Consider the following 7744-nt stretch of genomic DNA (forward strand, 5'->3'; position numbering starts at 1 on the left):
CATATATATCAATTTTAAAATAGATTTCTACACATGTTATATATATATAATTCTTTTTTAACATTGTGGTTCCATATTTTAAACTGTTTAAAGCTTGATTTTTTGTTTGTTAACATGTCTTTGAAATATTTTCCTGTACTAGTCATGCAAGGAAATATAATTCAAGAAAATATCTACCAAGCTTTTTTTAACTGCTAAGTGTATACCAGATGGTACCATTCCTTTATGGGTTGGTGCTTAGATTGTTTCACATTTTCACCACTGCAATTAACAAAAAAATATTATTTAAAAAAAACCTTTTTGCACATGTGTAAATATTTCTGCAGAATATATGCCTTGAAGGAATTGCTGAGTTAAAGTATATTCACATTTAAAATTTTGGTAGATACTGCTAAATCAAAGCTCCAAAATTCCTTATTGCTTTGCTCTAACACATTAAAGTATATGAGAGTTCTTGCTTTCCCACACACTCACTCATAATACTTAATATAACTTTTATCAATGTGATGGATAAAGATTATATATGCATATAAGTTTAGTTGTTGAATTTTTGGTGAACATTGAGAAATGATCAGCAAATAATTACACTTGTACTTAGGTTGATTATATTGTTCTTAGTCTGGTTTTTCAATCAATACATTTTAAAAATTAGCTCATGGATTATTTTACTAAGTCTGTCAGTACAAATCTACTTCAGATGATAGTTGATGAGTAGAGGTTAGCCATAGGTGCAGGTGCTAAAATTTTAGCTACACCAGTAGTAGGGACAAAGTGATTTAATATTTTGAGATTTTCTTTTTAAGATGTGTTATAATTTCTCTGTTAAATGAATTGTGGTTAAATAAGGGTTAACTGTAGAGTGTACATCAGAAATGATGAATCTGTCTGTCTCTTTCTTGACTTTATTTTAGGTTCAGAGACAAATTAAGAGGGAGGTACAGAGATTTCCCATATCAATCCAGTTTCCACACATGTAAAGCCACCCTCATTATCAACATTTCCTATCAGAGTGAAAATTCCTATACTTGTTACGATTGATGACCCTACATTGACACATTGTAATCACCCAAAAGTCAGTAGTTTACATTAGGGTTTACTCTTGGTGCTGTATAGTCTGTGAGTTAGGACAAACATATAATGACATATATCCACTGTTAAATTATCACGCAACTTTCACTAGCCTAAAAACCCTCTGTGCTCTCCCTATTCATCCTTTCCTTTAACCAATCCTTCCCAACCACTGGCAAACATGAATTTTTTTTTTTAACTTTTTTTTTAACTTTTTTTTTTAACTGTAGTTGGAATCATATGGCATGTAACCTTTTTGAATTGGCTTTAGTCACTTAGTATGCATTTAAGTTTCCTTCATGTCTTTTTATGGCTGTTTAGCACTTAATAATATTCTATTTTCTAATATACCACAGTTTATAATTCATTTACCTACCAGAGGACAACTTGGTTGCTTCCAAGTTTTGGCAATTATGAATAACGCTGCTCTAAACATCTGGGTACAAATGTTCATATGAACATACGTTTTCTACTCTTTTGAGTAGATGTCAAAGAGCAGGATTTAGTTTTCTACTCATATCATATGACATGAGTAGAAATGTATGAGTTTCTTTCTTTTGTAGGAAGCTGCTATACTGTCTTCCGAAGTTGCTGTACCATTTTGCATTCCCACTAATGACGAACGACAGTTTGTGTTGCTCCAGATCCTCACCAGCATTTGATGTTGTCAGCTTTCTGGATTTTCGCCACTCTAATAGGTGTACTGTGGTATCACATTGTTGTTTTAACTTGTGTTTCCCAAATGACATATGATATAGAGCTCCTTTCTATGCTTATTTGCTATCTGAATATCTTCTTTGGAGAGGCATCAGTTAAGGCCTTTGGCACATTTAAAAAGGTTGTGTGCTTTCTTGTTGAATTTTAACAGTTCTTTGTATATTTTGCATAACAGTCCTTTAGCAGATGTGCCTTTGAAATATTTTCTCCCAGTCTTTGGTTTGTCTTATCTTCGTGACATTGGCTTTCACAGAGCAGAAGTTTTTTTTTTTTTTTTAATTTTAATGACGTTCAGCTTATCAATTATTTTTTTCATGGATCATACCTTTGGTATTATATCTAAAATGTCGTCACCATACCCAAGGTCATTTGATTTTCATGCACTTTATTTTCTAAGAGTTTTATAGTTTTGTATCTTACATTTAACTCTATAAGTCTTTCTAAGTTTATTTTTGTGAAGGGAATAATACCTGTGTCTAGATTCAGTGTTTTGCATGTGAATATATAGCACCATTTGTTGAAAAGACTATCTTTGCTTTATTGTACTGCCTTTGCTTCTTTGCTGAAGATCAGTTGACTGTATTTACGTGATTCATCCGAGGCTGAGAGCTGCTGGGCTGTGGAGATCTTGCGCAGGATGGTTGGCTTGCGGTGTGGCCTGCGAGAGCCGCCCCAAGCATCCCCGGTGGAGGAGGTCTGCAGCAAGATGCTGAAGCCAGACACGTGTTTATGAGGCGAGACCGCCACTGGGGGAGTTCTGCGCTCCAAGGGCCTCAGAAGTGTGCCCTGGTGCTCCAGGTGGCTGCGGAAGATCTCCTGGGCCAGCTGGGCCACCAGGTGCTTGCTGTAGAGGTCGCGCAGCTCCTCGGGCTGCTGGGAGAGGTTCCTGAGGATATCATCCAGGCGCCGCTGCTTGGTCACCACGTCGAAGGGCAGGTGCAGGAGCGCTTGCCCCATGCCCGGGTTCCTCCTCCGAGGTTGCGTTCCTTTCCGAGGATGCTGCCAAGGTCTGCAGAGAATTCACCGAGCGTGAGCAAGGAGAGGTCCACTTCTCTGCCGTGGCTCTCTGCAAGGCAGCCTAATGGTTTGTGGGAGGGACTTTGCTGTTTTCCTCTCTTCCCTTCAACGTGAAAATATATACCTCCCCATGCAGTCTAAAATGCTTTAGTACTTGTGAAACACAGCTGTCCTCCTTCCATCCTGCAGACATGCCTTCCCCTCAGCCACACCCAAGCACAAGCAGAGTGCACAGCTGTCCACTGGGCCAGTGTGGTGTGAGCTTCAGATGGCAAAGCATTCTCCCCAGTGTATGTCTTGTACCCAATATCTAATGCTTTCAATGGCTACTTTGGTTTCTGTTCGTAAGTTAAGACCTTGGATGTGGTTTAATTGTTTGTCCTCAAAAGGAATAAAACTTTTCTGCTGATAAGAGATAGCCACAAAAAAAAATTTTTTTTCATGAAACAAATAACACAACCTCTTTTACTTTGTTAAATAGTATAATGCATAAAATGTTAGGTGAAATATGAATCATGGAAAATGCTGAATACTCTGATGTTGTCTGGAAAAGTCAACATGTGTATTCATGTAGTAAAGGCTTTGAGAATTGCTCCAGACAATCTTTTTATATTTGTTACTTAAACTACTGGAACCTACATGCTTTATGTGAATTGCAAAGCAATTCTACATTCCCAAACAAAAATATGTATTGCTTTCTGTGATGCCTTGAATAATTAATCAAGACTACATGAGCACAAGATAGGAGAGATATACACACACACACACCAAAGAAAATGCCTATGATTAATAACTACAAATAAAAAGATACACTGCCAATTCAACCATGGTACCTGTTTTCTTATCACAGGTATTTTACCTTATGCTTCTTGAAAGACACATTTTCATGGAATTTTATCACACATTACTTCTGTGCATTTCTAAAACTAAAAACTATAAGTGAAATAGGTTGGATAAGATATTCCTGAAGAATTATTTATGTTTAGGGTTTGAACTTTGAAATTTCTTTTTACCCAGATTCACAGGGGGAAAACTGGAGAATGGAGGCTACATGTGAAGGAAGGCTAGGCAGAAAGCTCGAAGGAAATTGGATTTTTACAGCTCCATGAGATTGCACCACTGCACTCCAGCCTGGGTGACAGAGTGAGACTCTGTCTCAAAAAAAAGAACCTCCTGGGAAACAGCAGCCTACTTTTGGAGGGTAAGATGTGGGTTCGTGAAAGCCAACCACCAAGACAAAGCACAGTGCGAATAGGACAGACAATAGGATAGAGAATTTCACAGAAGACAGGTCAGCTGAGGGGCCTGTACACAGGGTGTTGAGGAAGCACACGCGGGAGCCAAGAGGCCTGCCTTGTGCCTGGCCCAGGCTTACCCCACCTCTGGCCTCACCTCCTCCAGGAAGCCTTCCCAGCTACCCAAAGCTCAGTCCGGTGGCCTTGCAGGTCCCTATAGCACCCTGAGCCTGCGCCTTGGTAGCGCTTCCTATGCTGTCCTTTGCTAGCTGTTTGCGCCTCTGTCTCATTGTTAGATTCTGAGCTCCCACGGGCGGAGACCCACTTATTCCTGTGTGTCCCCAGCCCAGTCCCTGTCACATTTGTTAAATGAAAGAACAATGAATCCCAACATAACGTCAGTCCACAGAACTGGCTACAGCTGCAGTGCTGGCCACAGACTTGGTTGTGAACTTCCTGGCACCAGAGTTCCCCTGGTCAGTTACAGTAAAATACACTGTGTGTGGATGGCAGAAGACAGCGGCTGTATCCCAAATGTCTTTTGTAGTTCTCTTTACTCTTTGCTGCTTTCTCTGAAATACCTATTACTGTATGTTGCTTTTCTAAATAAATGTATTGTGAAACAAAAAAAAAAAAAAAAAAGATAAAAAGATGCGGGGGTGGGGGGCGTCTCCCCGGCCTGTCCCGTCCCCGGCCGGGCGCGGGCTGAGGGACCCCCTCCCCGGGCTCCCGGGGGGCTGCCTCCCTCCCCCTGCTCCCGCCCTCCCTGCCGCCGCAGCGGCGGCTCCTCGGCCCTCCTCCTTCCACCCCCCTCGCCACAGCCGCCTCCTCCTCCTCCCCCCCCTCCCCCGGCCCTCCGCGGCGCTTTTGGCTTGGGGTGGCGGCGGGCGCCCGGGCTGAGGCAACAAGAGCGGCTGCAGCAGCTCCTGCAGCTCCTGCTCTGGTGTGCCTCGGCCGGCGGCGGCCATCAGCCCCCTCGGCCTCCGCTCCAGGTGGGGGGAGCTGCACGCGCCCCTCGGTCTGACTGACACCACCCTCCCCTTCGCGCCCTTCCGCGCGCCCCACGGCCCGCGGCCCGTGCCCAGTAGTCCGCCCCAGGCGCTCCTCACAGAGGAGCCCAGTCCGCCCCCGGCTGCCCGCCCGGCGCTGCCCCGGCCCTCCCGCCCGCTTGAGGCCACCCGCGCCCGCCGCCGCCGCCATGGGCTGCCTCGGGAACAGTAAGACGGAGGACCAGCGCAACGAGGAGAAGGCGCAGCGCTAGGCCAACGAGAAGATCGAGAAGCAGCTGCAGAAGGACAAGCAGGTCTACCGGGCCACGCACAGCCTGCTGCTGCTGGGTGCTGGAGAATCTGGTAAAAGCACCATTGTGAAGCAGATGAGGATCCTGCATGTTAATGGGTTTAATGGAGAGGGCGGCGAAGAGGACCCGCAGGCTGCAAGGAGCAACAGCGATGGTGAGAAGGCAACCAAAGTGCAGGACATCAAAAACAACCTGAAAGAGGCGATCGAAACCATTGTGGCCGCCATGAGCAACCTGGTGCCCCCTGTGGAGCTGGCCAACCCTGAGAACCAGTTCAGAGTGGACTACATTCTGAGTGTGATGAACGTGCCTGACTTCGACTTCCCTCCCGAATTCTATGAGCGTGCCAAGGCTCTGTGGGAGGATGAAGGAGTGCGTGCGTGCTACGAGCGCTTCAACGAGTACCAGCTGATTGACTGTACCCAGTACTTCCTGGACAAGATCGATGTGGTCAAGCAGGCCGACTATGTGCCGAGCGACCAGGACCTGCTTCGCTGCGTCCTGACTTCTGGAATCTTTGAGACGAAGTTCCAGGTGGACAAAGTCAACTTCCACATGTTTGACGTGGGTGGCCAGCGTGATGAACGCTGCAAGTGGATCCGGTGCTTCAAAGATGTGACTGCCATCATCTTCGTGGTGGCCAGCAGCAGCTACAACATGGTCATTCGGGAGGACAAGCAGACCAGCCGCCTTCAGGAGGCTCTGAACCTCTTCAAGAGCATCTGGAACAACAGGTGGCTGCGCACCATCGCTGTGATTCTGTTCCTCAACAAGCAAGATCTGCTCGCTGAGAAAGTCCTTGCTGGGAAATCGAAGATTGAGGACTACTTTCCAGAATTTGCTCACTACACTACTCCTGAGGATGCTACTCCCGAGCCTGGAGAGGACCCATGCGTGACCCGGGCCAAGTACTTCATTCGAGATGAGTTTCTGAGGATCAGCACTGCCAGTGGGGATGGGCGCCACTACTGCTACCCTCACTTCACCTGCGCTGTGGACACAGAACATCCGCCGTGTGTTTAACAACTGCCGTGACATCATCCAGCGCATGCACCTCCGTCAGTACGAGCTGCTCTAAGAAGGGAACCCCCAAATTTAATTAAAGCCTTAAGCACAATTAAAAGTGAAACGTAATTGTACAAGCAGTTAATCACCCACAATAGGGCATGATTAACAAAGCAACCTTTCCTTTCCCCCGAGTGATTTTGCGAAACCCCCTTCTGCCTTCAGCTTGCTTAGATGTTCCAAATTTAGAAAGCTTAAGGCAGCCTACAGAAAAAGAAAAAGGAAAAAAAAGGCCACAAAAGTTCCCTCTCACTCTCAGTAAAAATAAATAAAATAGCAGCAAACAAACAGAAGTAAAATGAAATAAAAGAAACAAATGAAATAAATATTGTGTTGTGCAGCATTAAAAAATCAAAATAAAAATTAAATGTGAGCAAAGAAAAAAATTGGTCACTAGCTAATTTTTTTTTTTTTCAGTGTAGAGTCTTTATTGGCAGGTGTTAGGAGTGCAAAATAGCAAATACAGGGGAATGTGCAAGGCGGGCTCTCCTCCCCCATGTGAGAGTCCTGTAACCAAGCCAGTGGGGCAGGAATGTTGACTTGACTGTGGCAAATTTAGGCTCAGCACCCTCCAAAGAACAAGCTCCCAGGCAGGAGGGCTTCTTGAAATGCAAGGGGGAAAGGAGTGACACCCTAGAAGGGCCTGGGCTGTGACCCACTCTGGGCTGCTTGGCTCCTGTGCACTGCCCACCTCAACCCTTCAAGAGGAAGGCTTCACAGCTTAGGGTATCTATTTCAGAGAACCAGGCTAAACCCAGCCCTCCCCAAACCCAGGTAGCTGCCTCATGCCTCAGTGTCCCTCCCCCTAGTGATTACCCAAGTTGGACCATCAGGCTCGGTGGTGGCCCAGCCTAACCCAAAGTGACAAGTCCCTATAACATACCATATATCAGTCAGTGTGTGGGCTGCAGGCCCTCCAATTGTGAGGATCTGTCGGCCTCCCCCAGCAGGAGGCAGACCCAAGCCCCAGCCCAAGCCCAAGCCTCAGGTGCCACAGTGTGAGGCTCTGTATGCCTATGACGCTCAGGACACAGATGAACTCAGCTTTAATGCCAATGACATTATTGATATTATCAAAGAAGATCCTTCAGGCTGGTGGACAGGTCGACTATGCGCATAGTTTGCCAGGCAGCAACATGAAGAGCTGCTGCCAAAATATCCTAATTTTTCTATCCCTGGTGAAAGCTGCCCTGCTCTTGGAAGGCCCCTGAGAGAGGACCCCAGAACTCTCTTGACATATGGCTATGCTCAGAGGCCAAATGTACCATGCAATGGGAAGATTTATCTAGAGCCATTGTCTTCAGCAAAGTATGCAGGATGGTAGAAGCTCTAAAAAAAAAAA

At 45.6% G+C, this 7744-nt stretch overlaps 1 pseudogene across 1 annotated transcript; it reads left to right on the forward strand.

Moving 5' to 3' along the window:
- The first annotated feature begins 5220 nt into the window (after positions 1–5220).
- Positions 5221–6728, forward strand: LOC116545881 (annotated as a pseudogene). The gene has a single exon (XR_004266496.1). The product of XR_004266496.1 is annotated as a guanine nucleotide-binding protein G(s) subunit alpha pseudogene (transcript).
- The last annotated feature ends 1016 nt before the right edge of the window (positions 6729–7744 follow it).

Source organism: Sapajus apella, unplaced genomic scaffold (assembly GCF_009761245.1).
Source record: "Sapajus apella isolate SASKATOON/1434 unplaced genomic scaffold, GSC_monkey_1.0 scaffold421, whole genome shotgun sequence".
In the NCBI taxonomy this organism is placed as follows: Eukaryota; Metazoa; Chordata; class Mammalia; order Primates; family Cebidae; genus Sapajus; species Sapajus apella.